Below are 17,034 nucleotides of genomic sequence, written 5' to 3'. Positions count from 1 at the left end.
GGTGACCAGCAAACAACATTGTATTTCTTGCTTTTTTCAGGAATTATCTCTTTAGATCTCTTAGGTATATCATAAATATTTTGATCAGGTTGCTTTAGTAATCCATAGGTAAGAACTTTTGGAGGTATATAAAAGTTGCCTTCTGGATGATATAGTTGTTATTGTCAATCTGAAGAATAAAATATAGAACATACATGCTATGGGTTTTAGGATATAATTTGGTATAGATGTGCAAGGAATAGGATTTCATTTAAAGATAACTGGTGAGAAATTACAGGTATGAACTCATCTCTTTCTAAGGATAACTTTTTAACATCCATGTTTTTCTATTTAAAATTTAAATTAAAAATATCTCCTTTCTTTTGAAGAGATGTACTCCTATAGAGAGGAAGAATTTCTTACTCTCTCAACTGTAGTGCTTTTCCAACTTTAATATGCACCACCTGGGAATCTTGCTAATACAGATTCTGATTCAAGTGGTCTGTATGGGACCTGAGATTCTGCATCTCCAACAAGCTCTGAGCTGATGCCGATATTGTTGGTACTTGTTTTTCCACCGTACTTGTTTTTTGTGTTCATCATCTTACCTGCCTCTCTTGGATGACCTTAAACCCATTAGAATATGAACTGTTTCATCCAGGATTGTTTTGTACAGCTCACCCCACTCAGTAATGTTCAACTAACACCAACCTATTGTGGGATTAGGAATATCTTATAAATAATTTTCCTTAGTGCAATTTGGGGTTACTTGCAGAGAATTTAGCAATATTCAGCACTTGTTTTGTAATGTTCTGGTTTCTAAAGTGGTAGAATGGGAAAAGCATGGAACTGGGTGACACACATCTTCCGGATGTGAACCCTCACTTAGCACTTAGCCACTTGCTACTTGTGATAAGATCTTAAGTATGTAATGTCAGCTTTCTGAGCCAGTAAAATGCTAGAACTAATGCCTACATTGCTGGGTGGTTATAAAAGTTAAACAAGAGAATGTATGTCAAGTATCTGGTCCAGGGTTTGACATATAGCAGGCACAGAGTAAATAATATTTTTCTTTCTTACCTCTTCTAATAAACTCTGTGGTTCTGAAACAGAGGAGTAACATTTCTGTAGGCTTGGAAGTCATGGCAAAAAGAGAATTAGAAAATAAATTTAGATCAGTGTGTATGTCTCTCTTATTAGTATTTACTTCAGATCTAATCTAACTTTATATATTTTAAAACAGAAAAATATATTATGGAAAATAGTTTACATCATAAAATTACCACAGTTTGTATTTTGAGTATAAAAGTGCAACTTATTTAGAGGGAAATCACAACTTTATTAATTGGACTAACTTTGTTTAGTCCAATGTTTAACCTTTTTTTGGTTATATTTGGAGCTAAAAGTTGCTCTACTTTGTGATATATGACAGAATTAAGTTTTGTCCAATTGTGAAAATAAAGCTGTATTACTACGATTTGCTACAAAATAATATTATCACAAACTTAGTGGCTTAAGACAGCACACATATATTATCTCACAGTTTCTGTGGTCATGGCTTAGCTAGTTTTCTGCAAGGATGCAAGCAAGGTATCAAACAGGGTTGGGTTGTATCTCCTTCTAACCTCACATGGTTGTTGACAGAATTTAGTTTCTTGAGGTTATAAGGTAAAGTGTTCCCAATTTTTGCTGTCTGTTGGCTCGAGGTCACCCCCAGTTCCCAGAGGCTTTCCTTAGTTTCTTGCACCACAGGCCTCTGAATCTGGTCACTTGCTTCATCAGAGCCAGCAAGGGAGAGGGTCTTTCTGTAAGACGAAGGCCACAATTCTGTGTAATGTAATCATTCAAGTGACTCACCATCACTATTGGCTAAAAGCAAGCCACGGTTCCCACCCACATTCAAGGGGAGGGAATTTTACAAGGGCATGGATACCAGGAAATGAAGATCTGTGCCACAGAAGTATATGCCTGAAGTATAATGAATATTAACATACCAGTAAAAAATTAACATATCAGTAAAATATGTTTTCTTAGACTTTTGGTCCCACACAATGTCAAGCATCATGTACAGGAAGTATCTACATTCACAAAACTAACTGATAGAACATAGGAGAAAAAGTACCCTTAAACTCATTTGAATGTAAATTTGTCATTTGGAACTTGGTTTAGTCAGTTTAATTTTATGAGTAACGCTATCAGAAATTTTTGCTTTGGTGCTTTAATTTCATGTTCACAGAGTATTGTAAACAAAAGTTTACCTCACAGAGACATCAATTTGTCTCTTAAGAACTCATTTGGGATATTTTAAAAGGTGGAGCCAATTAATTTTGGGAGCTGCAGGCAAGAATAAAGAGGCCTTGTTACTATTGTTTGATAGAAAGGTTTGGTACATATGTATACATGTGCCACGTTGGTGTGCTGTACCCATTAACTCGTCGTTTACATTGGGTATATCTCCTAATGCTATCCCTCTCCCCTCCCCCATCCCACTTAAAGTATTTAAAAAAACTTATTAAATACTATTATTAAAAATAAGAAAAAATAATTAAAAAAAGGTTTGTAAAAATCCTTGGCCACTTTTCCCAACCCCAAACCAGAAACTTCTGTATCTGTCGCATTTGATGGTATTTACACAAATTGACTAATGAGTATACGCCTTAATTTTCAGTTTAGCCAGTTCCTAAAAGAGTGGGCTCTTGGTTGCATTTCTATCTCTGAATCTCAAAACTAAAGAACCTAAACCAGAATAAATTTTCCAGCTTATGATTATTTCTATTTCTGAATAAAATTGCTGTCTTTCTTCTGGAGTTGAAATCAGAAATGTTATTAGACGAAAAATATCTGTTAAATGTGCTTGTGATCCTATCTCCCGGAGCAATCATGGCAGACAGTTGTAGTTTAAAATCATTTCTTGCACTGTTTCAGGAATAGCTGGAAGCACTGTATGCTGAGTAGCAATGTATGTACATCATATATATTCTAAAACTCTAAGTTTTCCAGTTTTTGAAAAGAAAAAATTATGTATAAAATAAAAAAGCCACAGAAATACTTAACAAAATGTTTCTTCAGTTTCTCTTTTGAGATTATTATTTATTCTGTATAACTTTAAATGACCCTTTTTTTAATTACAAAAAGAAGAACAAAATAATTACCTCTAATACCAGTAATACGAGATGATCAATAATGTTTTGGTCTATTTCTTTGTAGCCCTATCTTTATGTATAAATGCATTCATATATGTTTATTATTATGTGTTATGTTTATTGTACTATTATATATATTACATATATTATGTGTGTGTTTAAGCATATATGTATTTTTACATTTTTTGTTTGTATCCCTTGACAATATATCAACATCTTTCATGATCATTAAATGTCACTTATAGTATTGTTTATGATGGATCTGTTTATTGGGAGAACATATTATTTAAACATATACTATTTACTTTTGACTATAAAAGCAATTTATGTTTCTAACACTTTGTCATGGTAAATTTCACACACATAGGAAAGTAGAGACATTTACTTACTCAACACTCAGCTTCACAATCATTCGTACCTGATCCTATCTTATTTTTTCTAACTCTCTACCCATTCCTCCCACCCCTTGGAATATTAGAAAGGAAATCCCAGACATATTAAAATATTTCATCTAAAAATACTTCAGTATCTCTTTAAAATATAAGGCCCTTAAAAAGTACGATCACAACACCATTTTCTTATTTAATATCCAGTTAGTGTTCAGATTTCCTTGATTATCTGATAAACGTTAATTTGCTTGAATTGGCATCCAAAAAGCAACACATTATTTTTGTAAAAATGGAACACTACAGATGTTCATGATGCAGAAAGTGAGTAATTCCTCCTCTGCCCAAATTCCACTCCCAGTGATAACCATGTGAGCATTTATCTTGTATATTGTTCCAGATCCAAGATAATGCCTTTTCTGTATCAATCTAATGACTCCCAAGTGATGGCTATTCTTTCTGTCTTGTCTTTGAACAAATACATGTTTTAACATATAATAATTCTAATTGCATATATAATTGTATTTATTTTCTTATCTGATTTTAATGTCAAGCCGTTTTGTATCCCTAAATAAAAGATGTAAGCAGAGCTTAGGAAATATGTGAAAGAGAGCAAAATATCAATTGATAAATTAGGAGATTTATGATCATGTTTATGAATTCATTTTCTCTGATAAATGAGTGCCTAATTCTTCCATAAACATGCACTTTCTAATACAACACATTTTAATTTTAAATGACCATATCAATATCTAACCGGATGCCATTTCAATAATTTATACACCAGTTAGTCTTTTTACTGCCAGCCTCACAAAGGAAGTACATTTGTTTGGTGAGAGATGAGAAGGGCACCCAGCCTCACTGTTTTCTCCTAAATGAGAAAAGCAGCTTTACGTTTCCTGGCTTTTACAACCTTTCCTTCACTTCTGACAAATTCCAATCTAAAAACACTGTCTTTTGGAAAGAGTGTCTATAATCATGCTGTTGCTAATAACGCTGCCATGTTCACTTGTCTTGTACAGTTCCTACAAACTGTGTTTTTCAGAGTGTAAGAGTAAGGATTTGGTGTCTTGCTTATTTTAAAAATCCCACCACAGGCCAGGCATGCATGGCTAACACCTGTAATCCCAGCACTTTGGGAAGCCACAGTGAGTGGATCCCTGGAGCTCTGGCGTTGGAGACCAGCTGGGGTAACATGGTGAAACCCTGTCTCTAGGAGGAAAAAAAAATTAGCTAGGCACAGTGGCACATACTACTCAGGGGGCTGAGGTGGGAGGATCTCTTGAGCCAGGGAGGTTGAGGTTGCAGTGAGACGAGATCGTGCCACTGCACTCCAGAACACCAGCACTCCAGCCTGGGCAATGGAGTCAGACCCTGTCTCAAAATAAAAACAAAAACAAAAATACGACAATTTTACGCATAAAGGTGGCGTAACAAAAGGTATCTTACTGCTGTATGTGTATCACTTGCTTGTTTAAAATATTACTATGCTAGTTACTATTTCTGCATAAGAAATTACTTCAAAATTTAACAGCTTAAAACAACTTTTTCTTTTTTTGTGCCCTTGGATTCTATGGGTGAGGAATTCAAATAGGTCTTAATGGGGATAAATTGTCTCCGGTCCAGAATAACTAGGGCCTTAGCTGGGAAGACTATAAGGCTGAAAGTGACTTAATGGATGGTGGTTGGAATTATTTGAAGGCTTGTTTACTTGCACGTTTGGTTCTTAGGCAGGAATGACTCAAAGACTCGGACTGCAGCAGGAGGGGATCTCTGTGTGGTCTGAATTCCTCACAGCATAATGTCATCAAGATAGGTGGACTCAGGGATCAAAATTTGAGTGTTCCAATGAACAATGCGGAAACAGTGGAGTTTTATGACTTAACTTAGAAGTCACGCAGTAGTGGGAAAGCAAGGATCCTTGGATGGTAAGTAAGTGCAGGTGTAACCATATGGCTCCAGTCACATTGCTTTGAACACCAATTTTATTGAAGATGTGTTTGAGTGCCATTAGTACAACAATGGGCAATAAGTATGCTTTTTTTTTTTTTTTTGGATGTGTGTGTGTGTGTGTGTGTGTTCGGTGAGCATGACGTCAATCACAGCTCAAGAATTCTATACATGTCTGCATTTCATATTGTCACAATAGTTTTGTTGCAGCCTGGTAGATGATAATTTCCATTTGAAGAGGGTGGTTTAATCAATAAGGACCAAGAGTTTAAAATGTGGTTTAATATATTTTCCATCATGCCTGTCCATGCTCCATGGCATCCTGTTTTTGTGCTTTTTTGTTCATTGCATTTCCCTTGCCAGGAATGCTTCCTATCTGCCTCTCTGTGTTAAACTCTTTCCCACCAGTCAAACTTTTACTGGTGTTGGTATATAGGTTATCTTTATAAGGATTCCAGTTTTTAAAAGTTGGAAGAGAAAAACTATTCCAACACAAAAGCAATTAAGTATACAAAGGTTGATTTCAAGGCTCAAATGTCCAACAATGTGTCTCTTGGAATTATACATCTTCCAAAGGTACTATTTCCTACCATCTTCTCTCTCTGTGACTTTTTCTCTTTCCCCTCCTTATTTTAAGTTGATGTCCTCAGCTCATATTTTTTTTAATTAAAACTTTTTAAATTTAAATTTCAAGAAGTGCATGTGCAGGTTTGTTACATGGGTGTACCACGTGATACTGAAGTTTGGGCTTCTATTGTTCCCATCACTCAAATAGTGAACATAGTACCCAACAGGTAGTTTTCCTCTCCTCCCTCTTGAAATCCCCAGTGTCTATTGTTCCTATCTTTATGTCCATGTATACCCAATGTTCAGCTCCCACTTATAAGTGAGAACATGCAGTATTTGGTTTTCTATTTCTGCAATTATTCACCTAAGATAATGGCCTCCAGCTGCATCCATGTTGCTGCAAAGAACAAGATTTTGTTTCCTTTTTAATGGGTGTGTAGTATTCCATGGTATATATGTACCACATTTTCTTTATGCAGTCCATCATTGATGAGTACTTGGGTTGGTTCCATGTCTTTCCTATTGTGAATAGTGCTGCAAGAAACACACTAGTGCATATGTCTTTTTGGTAGAACAATTTATTTTCTTTTGGGTATATACCCAGTAATTAGATTGCTGGGTCAAATGGTAATTCTATTTTTAGTTCTTTGAGAAGTCTCCAAACTGCTTTCCACAGGGGCTAAACTAGTTTACATTCCCACCAATAGTGTATAAGCTCTCCTTTCTCTGAAACCTTGCCGGCATCTGTTATTTTTTGCCTTTTTAATAATAGCAATTCTGACTGGTGTGAGATGGTATCTCACTGCAGTTTTGATTTGCATCTCTCTGACGATTAGTGATGTGGAACATTTTTTCATACTTTTTTGGCCATTTGTATGTCTTCTTTTGTTCAGCTCATACTTTAATGAGGAATGGCAGTCATTAAATGGGAAGTTGTTCATGTACCTTCCGCCAGATCTACAAGCATACGTGCGTCAGCCGCATCTTCTCTATCTTTGCTCCTATTATACCTGAGGAAAACTGAAATTCTCAGACTATTCTTTCTCTAACTCCTCTCTTTCTCTCTTCCATTATCATTACTTCCTTTCCACTCAATATTCTCATCAGCCAACAACACCAACAAACTTCGGATCCTTTATCTAAATGAAAACTCCATTGACTCCCACATTCTTCTCCAGCTACAACCCATGTACAACTCCTCTCCACAGCTAAACTTCTAAAAGAATTATCTGTCATATGAAAAAATAAATGTTTATCATCACTGGCCACCAGAGAAAAGCAAATCAAAACCACAATGAGATACCAACTCACACCGCTTAGAACAGTGATCATTAAAAAGTCAGGAAACAACAGATGCTGGAGAGGATGTAGAGAAATAGGAATGCTTTTCACTCTTGGTGGGAGTGTAAATTACTTCAACCATTGTGGAAGACAGTGTGGCGATCCCTCAAGGATCTAGAACTAGAAATACCATTTGACCCAGCAATCCCATTACTGGGTATATACCCAAAGGATTATAAATCTTGCTACTATAAAGACGCATGCACACGTATGTTTATTGTGGCACTATTCACAATAGCAAAGACTTGGAACCAATCCAAATATCCATCACCGATAGACTGGATTAAGAAAATGTGGCACATATACATCATGTGTATGTGCAGCCATAAAAAAAGGATGAGTTCATGTCCTTTGCGGGGAGATGGATGAAGCTGGAAACCATCATTCTCAGCAAACTATCACAAGGACGGAAAACCAAACACCGCATGCTCTCACTCATAGGTGGGAATTGAACAATGAGATCACTTGGACACAGGGTGGGGAACAACACACACCAGGGCCTGTCATGGAGTGGGGAGCTTGGGGAGGGATAGCATTAGGAGAAATAACTAATGTAAATGACGAGTTGATGGGTGCAGCAAACCAATATGGCACATGTATACCTATGTATCAAACCTGCATGTTGTGCACATGTACCCTAGAACTTAAAGTATAATAGATAATAATAATAATAATAATAATAATAATAATAAAAGAATTGTCTGTAATTTTGGTTTGATGAAACTAGAAAAGGCAGCATGACTTCATTCTAGAAATCCCCAGTTGTCCTTCCCCTAAGAGAGGAGGAGATTAGAAATGCAAACTCGTATTAGAGAACAACAGAAACACAAAATCACAAAATACGTGGATGGGCTGCCAAAAAAACAAAGAGGAACAAGGGAGACAGTGAGCAAAGATACCCACACTTACAGATCTCGGAGAGCACAGGGGCTCTTTTTCAAACTGAAAGGTCCTTCTTGAAGTTCAAAATCCAAATTCCTTATTGCAACAAGGGAAACAAGGTGAAAGGAGAAGGGACAGAAGCTTCCCTTAATGTGGCTGGTTTTGAAAGTGAAGTTTGTGCTGAACAAAGCATGTCACAGAGGCAATCCATATCTGCAGGAAACTGTTAGTGAGGCAGGGTAGTGGGAAGAGACTACACTGAGTCTTCAGAAAGCTGCTTCACTCCACTGGCTGGGGAGAAGTATAGGACTGAAGAAAATGTTCCATTGCAGGTCATAAGGAAAATCCCCATAGCCTGGAACATGGCCTTGTTTCTTTCTACACAATGAATTTACCCATAGGTTGAGGAAAAATATTCCAAGATAAATAAATAAATAAGAAAGAGAAGCAGAAGTTAAACAAAAACAGTGCAAATATAAAAAGGGGCATTAGGGACAGAAAAAAATATAAGAAAATTTGCCATGGAAGAGATAAAAATTGTGTGTATAGGATGGTTCAAGCCACACAAATCCATAAACATGATACATCGTATCAACAGAATCAAAGGCAAAAAATGGTAATTTCAATTGATGATAGGAAAGCATTCAATGAAATTCAACATCCCTTCATGATAAAAACTCTTAGCAAATTGCGTACAGAAGGAATGTGCCTCAACACGATAAAGGTCGTATATGACAAATCCACAGCTAGTATCATATGAAGTGGGGAAAAATTAAAAGCCTTTCCACTAAAATCTGGAACAGGACAAAGATGCCCACTTTCATCACTTTTATTCAACATAGTACTAGAAGTCCTAGCCAGAGCAGGTGGCCCAGAGAAAGAAATAAAGTGTATCCAAATTGGAAAGGAAGAAGTCAAATTAACCTTGCGGTTTGTAAGGCATGTTGTAATAGCTATAACTATTAAAAACATATAACTAATTGTTTAATAAAGGGAAAAATGGAAGTAAAAGATGCCTAATGAGTACAGCAGAAGACCAGAAAGGAGAGAAAAAGGAATATAGAACAGATGGGGCAAATAGAGAACAAATAGACAGAAGATGTAAGCCAAGCTACATCAGTAGTTACATTTAATGAAAATTGAATAAGTACTCCAATTCAAGGCAAAGCAATGGTTAAAGTAGATTTCAAAAGTCCTCCTGTATTTTGCCTAAAAAAGCTATCTTTTAAATATAAGGGCACAAAAAAGTTGAAAGTAAAAGAATGAAAAATAATAAGCCATGCATATACTAGTAGAAATTTTAGTGTGTTTATACTAATATTAGACAAAATAGACTTAAGGCAAGAAGATTGCTAGGGATAAAGAATATTTATCAATAAAATTCAAAAGATAAAAATCACAGAAATGAGAGGAGTGTCACTCAAAATTTTCTTCCGTTCCGTAACAGTCACATCAGTAACACGGGTCATGGGAGCAGTGGAAGGCAGTCTAGATCAATTGTTTCAACTTCCACACCTTTATGGATGTTATTGCTTCTCCCAGGAGAGTTTATTCAACCATTAACCCATCAAAGAAATTTTGGGTTGCCCCAGATTGTTACAATTACAAACAAAACTGATCTGAATATTTGTGTAAAATGAAAAATCATGAAATCCTCATGTTTGTATTATAAGAGCATAAACTAAAGAAAAAATAACTCAGGTAGAAGAGGATGAGACCACATAAGAAGAGGAAACACGAGCTATCATAGCTCTAGAAAAAAGTGAAATAATAGTAATTCTTCACTGAAGAAATGACGTGAAATTGGAAGTAGCAAACAGGGAAATAGACTCAGATCAAAACATATTAAGTGATATAAAAGACAAGAACAAGAAAAGTAAGAAGGAGAGAAAAATAAATAATCGGTGAAGTATCAGGAAAAAAAGAGGAATGAATGAGCAGGCTTAGGAGAGATAATATTTGCAAAACTTGAGTCTCCAAAGAAGAAAACTAAAATTATAAAAGTAAAACAAATATTTAAAGGTTCAACTTCCTTTTTTTTTTTTTTTTTTTTTTTTTTTTGAGACAGAGTCTTGCTGTGTTGCCTAGGCTGGAGTGCAGTGGTGGAATCACAGCTCACTGCAACCTTGTACTCCTAGGCTCAGTCGATCCTCCTGCCTTAGCCTCCTGAATAGCTGAGAATAAAGGCACAGTCACCATGCCCAGCTAATTAAAAAAAAAAAATTTGTAGGGACAGGGTCTCACTAATGTTGCCTGGGCTAGTCTGAAAGTTGTATTCTCACCTTAGCCTCCCAAGGTGCTGGGATTACAGGTGTGAACCATCACACCTCATCCCAGACAATTTTATAGAAACGAGAAAGATCTCGAATCTATTATATATACTTTGAGAGCATTCTGTGTCCTAGAAAAAAAAAATCCAGAGTGGTCAACATTAGCGTGTGTCTACTGAAAGTTAACTGAAAGAGATGAAGAAATCCATTATCTAGTCATGCAAAAAATATCAAGACATTTAAAAGTACAATGAAAATGTCAATATAACACTTTAAAAAAATACACTGAGAAGTCTTACTTATCTGTCAGATTGACGAAGATCAAAAAACGTATGAAGTTCCAGATGGCCGACTAAAAAAGCAGCGGAGTGGAAACAAAGTGGCGAGAAAATATTAGCTCTTCAAGTGGATCCTCTAAGAGACCAAGCTGGGATTCACCAAGAAAGGGAGGGGACCCAGAGAACAGAGGGGAGCAAAGCCAGGAAGCCGCCCAACTGGGACGGTGGAGCTGTGGGAAGCTTCTGAATGCGGGGAAGGGGCGATTGAGTGAGAGGCCCCGGGGGATCCACACTTCCCAAGCGGACCTTTGCAATCCTGGGCCCGGGAGAACTCCCCTGACCACCCTGGGCATCTATACCCACGCAGAGAGCCACGTGGAGTTTTTTCAGAGGCACCCCTCAAACCCACGTGGAGCCCCACAGGCCATGGATCTCTGAGCAGCGATCGGCTGCCAGAGCCCCCACAGAGGCCGCAGCTGTCAAGCCGAGGAGTGGTCAGACTGCCCCGCTCCTCTTCGCCATGTGAGGCTCCCCTGGGCTTCCAGCGCAGCAACCTGCCCCCGCCTGAACTCTGCAAGCAGTCACAGCAACGCCCCAGGGAACTGCCGGCCGGCAGAAGTGCGGCCTCTACCCCTGCTGCTGCTAGCCCAGGAGGCTCCAGGTTTGGACTTGCCCGCAGCAACCCTGCCCGCGCCTGAGCACTGTTGTATGGTTGTGGCTCTGCCTTCCTCTGGGGCAAAACTCCCAGAGGGAACAGATAATGCTTGGAATCTTTTGTTTGAGGATTCCGGTCCTCCTCAGTGAAGGGTCCGTGGCACAGCCACCCTGCCCCTGCTTCATCGTTTCACCAGAGGCCCAGAGCCTTTCTAAAAACCCACCTCCCACAGCCCTGGGATAGTCCTTGGGCTCCCACAACCTAAGCGTTCTGCCTGCCCTGGCCAGAGAGTTTGGCGGGTGACCTGGGGAGCGGCTTGTCTGCTTCTCCATGACAGTCAGCACTTGAACTCTGGGCTAGGGTTCAGTCCCTTCAGGACTCATACTTGCTGTCCAGGGGGATATGTAGGGGCCTGGGAACTGGGGAACTACCTGCTCCAGTCCTGCTCTGCTGGCGTCTGACCACTTTCCCTGGGGCCTGAGATCTGGCGGGGCCAACCAGCTGACACGACCACAACCAACATCCTCTTGGAGGGGCCAAAAGTGGGCCCTACCCTCCTTCACAAGAAGAGCAGCACTGCCACATGGGAGAACAGACCTTAAAGCTAACTGTACCCGTTTGAGTGACGAACTTACGCTCTGAAACCACTCCCGTGGAGACTCGAAAAACAGATGTTCCCTGTGGCTCTCAGTCGCATTGCGGTCTGGAGTTAGACTTCAGTGTGCGTCTGAACTAGGAGTCCCAAGCCCTGGGGAGATGGGGTGAGGGTTGAAAAACTACCTATCCGGTATTATGCTCACTACATGGGTGTACACCAAACCTCAGCGACACACATTTTACCCATGTAATGAAACTGCACGTATACATCCTAAGCCTAAAAGTTAGAAAAAAAAGTTAGCTATATTGTTTTGGCAAAAGTATGGGGAACACATAGTCTCATACACGGCTGGTGGATGTACAACCTTTGTGGAGATAAATTTGACAATTATTATCAAAATAACCAAGGCACGCACTCTTTGACATAGCAATTCCACTTCTAAGTTTCTTTTGTAGAGACGCCCGCACATTTACAAAAGGACATATACACGAAGATATTTGTTCAGCACTGTTTGCAATGGCAGAAAGTCAAGTAGGGACTAAATTATTAGTTTCATTCAATGAAGCACTACAAAAGTTTAAAATGATAAAGGAAACTATACAGTGATGTAAAATGATCTAAGATACGTTTTTAGGTGAAAAAAGGAAGGCATGGAACTGTGTATATAGGTCACAGTCATTTGTATAAAAAAATAAAAAGACAAGAATAATGCTTACTTATGCATAGGACACCTCAAGAAGCACAGTGGGGCTCAGGGATCCGTGTGGGAGGGAGCCCTCTTTCTGCGTACTCTTTTGTACTGTTTGAATTTTGAGTTCTATTAATGTATTTCCTATTAAAATATGAAATTAAAACAAACAAAAGGAATTGTGTGTGTGGGGTGCCTTTGCTTTCAGTTTCCATTCATTCCTCAACACACTGAAGCTGACTTCCCTGGCATGTCACGAAAATTCCTTTTGTTAAGGTCACTAGGTTGCTGTTTCCAATGGTCGCTTTTCGGGTTTCATTTTACCAAACTTCTGAGTAGCATTAGACCCAATTTACTATTTTTCCTCTTGAAATATTCTCTGTTCTGGGGTTCCATGATAGCACCCTCTCTTGGCTCTCTTACATCTCTGTTCCTTCTCATTCTCTGTTGAAAACGTTACAATCCTCTGACACTGGTTCCAGGTGCTCTCTCCTGTCTACATTCTCTTCCTAGGTGAACTCGTCTATTTTCACTGTTTAAATATCATCTGTATGCAGATAGTCTTGCTTTTACAACAGGCTTTTTTTTTTTTCTTTTTCTGAAGAAAACCAAGTTTGTGTTGTAAAAGCAAGGCTATTTGCTTTCTTCCATCTCATTACATTTCCCCACTTCTTTGGTACTTGAGCTGCTAGAATCTGAAGAGTAATCATTGCATCTTTCAACTATCCTACTCTACACAGCTCTCTGACCACATCGAGTCCATTAACAAGTCCCATTGTTTCTACTTCCAAAATATATCTAAACTTCATGCACTGTCTGTGTCTTCATTGCCACCATCATAGTCTAGCCAACTCTTTTTTGAGCTATTGCAAAACTCTTCCCATACTTCTTTCCACTTGAGTTCTTGCTACCCCACACCTTGAACAACTGTTTCCCATACAGCAGCCAGAGTACTTTTTCTTTCAAAGACTTAGATCAGATCATGTGATACCCTTGTGCAATGGCTCCCACTTCACTTAGCAGTACACCTTAGCACAGCCTGCAACATGTATGAACCAGACCTTCCTAACTCTTCAACCTCATTTTCTGTAGCTTTCCGCCCAGCTGATCACACTGGCCCACTTTAAGTTCCTGGAATATGGCAATCTCTTTCCCACCTCAGGACCTTAGTACAGGCTGTTCCTTCCACTTGGGAAGTTCTTATTTTTGCTTTTTCTCATGTTCGATTTTTTATCTAACACATCGTAGCTCAAATCTCTCTCCCTCAAAGAGGCCTTTTCTGGCAACTGGCAACCATGTATAGAACTGGCCTTCTCCAGATGTTTGCTACTATAGCCCTTATGATGTCCTATCTAACCACTCTGTTTTTGAGTTCTTTTGAGGTTCTGTGGTGTTTTTCAGTAGGTTAACTCTTTGACTGTAGAAATGGTGAGAGAACAGAGAATAATGTGTGCTTCGTTATCAGCAAGGGATAAGAGAGTGTACATCATTTGTAAACTATATGTGCGGTAAAAGAGACAAGAACAAACTCAGAAAGGGACTAATGATTATTATCCTGGCCCAAGGGAATTGGCAGATGGGGGAATAATATCCTTTGAGAGAAACAGGCATCCATTTACCATCTTGCAGTCCCTAAAGATACCTAATTACCTCCAGCAGCAACATTCATTACAGTTTAAATATGGCATGTCGTTTTAGGTTTTGAGCACAGTTAGGACTGTAAGAGGTCTTTAGAGTGTGTCCAGTGTATCTTTCCTTTTTCTAAAAAGCTCATTAAGAACTGGAGAGGTTCAATGATCTGCCCAAGGTCATCCTACTACTGAATGGACTTGCTGAGATTTAGAATTCATACAGCCTGCCTTCTGCTCTGGGGATTTCCACTACGCCCTGTTAATAATTAAGCTTTGAATTCCTAAAGGCAAAGGAGCCTGAGAACTGTATGGATCCAATGAAGCCTTTAAAACATATTTTTTTTCCTAGCAATGTCTGAAATAGGAGCACATCAGATTTTTTTTTTGTCTATGGTTTTTAACATGCAGGCTTTTCATTTTCTTTCTAGATAAAACAACTTTACAAATATAAGGAAAGTGATCATTTAAAAATGAGAAAATAGAGATCATTAAAAATGATAAAAATTATCCATATCATTTCCCCTCATGCCCTGGATTATAGCATTTTGGTGTCATATTTGATCTTATTAAAAATGGCTCAAAACAAGAGAATTGTCTTTAATCTTGAGTCTGTGATCCTGCTATTAAGTAGAGTCAAGAGTGGGCACAAGTTTCTTATCTCCATAAGTTTCCCTGGAAGATATGATAAAGTAGGACAACGAAGTAGGTATACATTTTGGGCGTAAATGCTTTTTAACTTTTTATTTGTTTTAAGACATCTTCAATGAGACCTCAAATGTTTTCATTGGAATGTATGAAGTAGGTGGAAAATCAATTAAAATACCTCTAGTTCTCTGAACATATTAATCCTGCCTTCAGTAATTTGCCTCATTTGATGTCAGCCCCATGAAACGGATGTGTGGGTGGGGTGCTCTGGTTTCTTTTTTTTTTCTTTTGTTGTTGCTGTTATTTTTTTCCCTAAGCACAAACACATTTTCTTTGCCTAGGATCCAAGTTAGAAGCTTGTAAGGGAGGGGCCCGCTGACATGTGATGCTGAAGTGTGCGTGGATGCTGTCCCAGGTGGTTACCAATGAATTAGAATTTCAAAGAAGGAAGGGATGACAAAAAATAATTCCCACTCTATTTCAGCAAGTTGAAGACACCAACATGTTTTTAAAATATACTCCATGGCGACTATATTAAAATCATATCGCTTCTCTAATACACTTTGGAACCAGTGAAGAGGAAAATAATGACTTGAGGTGCCTTAGTGTGAAGTCACTGGAAATATCAGGCCTTCCCTCCTCACATCATTACATTGAAAACTTCAAACACTGAATTTAAGATAAATGCCCTGCTCTCTTTGTGGTTAAACACAACTTTTTTTGAATGTAAACTTTGTAATCAGATAGCTCAGATTGTGAACTGTCCATTTTTGGGCAAGTTATTTATCTACAGGAGCCCCACATTTCTCTCATAGTCTGATGAGGAAAATTAAGTGAAACAGTTAGGCAAATAGTTTTGCACGGGTTCTTGGGTTCAACAAATATTTCCTGCTTTATTTATGGTAGGTGAGAGGGAGGAAGGGAAAGAGCAGGTCAGAAGGGTTTTGAGGGTAGGTTATGAACTAGGATTGCAGAACAGCTATGCTACCGGGAGGTTAACTCAGATTTTAATGACAAAAATTCCTTAATTATATCAAGTGATGTTTTCCCATTGTGATTTTATACAGTTTCTATTGTTAAAATTATAAATATCAAGTTGCAATAATGAAATACATGGTTTGTGATAGTAGCAAATGTGAACAATAGCTCCGGTATTTAAAAAATTGCAAGTCCCCCCCTTGAGACCCAGTAGACTCTGAGCATCAGCCAGCATCATCCTGTGTAGTCAAATATTTGTACTTTTCACTGACCTTGGAGCCTTTAGTGGTTTTTTTCCCCTCCACCTTCTCCTATACCCCCTGATGTGCCTCTTTGCTTAATCAGGAGTGAAGCTGAACTTTTCTACCACCCACTGCTTCTCAATGTATATGGATGGCTTTCTTTGAGTTGTGCCCAAAATAACATCTGATCTGAAAGCAACATTGGGAAATTAAATCGTCTATGAAAAGAACAGTGAAAAATAAAAGCCAAGTCAAGCCCCTTGAAAGTTCAGGTTCAGCCCTAGAAAATATACGAAAGGTGATTAGGGCGAATCTATTTCTGGAAATTCCATTGCTCCAGCACAATGTGTTGAACAGTAGGGGGATCCTTTTGTGTCTAATGCACACTCAGAGAGCGCTGCAACACTGTATCAGCCTTTTAACCGGCAGGAGAGCAAAGCTGGTCTCAGCTGCCTTACACTAAAGTTAATTCATCACTTGAGAGTTTTCCCTAGTGTAATATACTATAGCACTACTCTGATTTTTTAAGGTCTGCTGGGTCTTGGCAGAGAAGCATTTAGAATTTGAAGTAATACATCTAAACTGATTCTGAAGTTTATTTCTTATAGTTTGGTTTATTTCTCTCCCTCACTAATTTAATGAACGTACTTTTCCTTTAGAGACATTTCCCTGAATCAGGACATTCATATGCATGTTTTCCACACTCTAATGAGACTTTTTCTTAGGCCTACTGTGAGAGAAATAGGAGAAATTGTGACAGAACATCCAGCCCATGCCTACTAATGCAAACATGAGCAGTAA

This window comes from Chlorocebus sabaeus, chromosome 15, assembly GCF_047675955.1.
Source record: "Chlorocebus sabaeus isolate Y175 chromosome 15, mChlSab1.0.hap1, whole genome shotgun sequence".
In the NCBI taxonomy this organism is placed as follows: Eukaryota; Metazoa; Chordata; class Mammalia; order Primates; family Cercopithecidae; genus Chlorocebus; species Chlorocebus sabaeus.
This window is presented reverse-complemented; position numbering follows the sequence as displayed.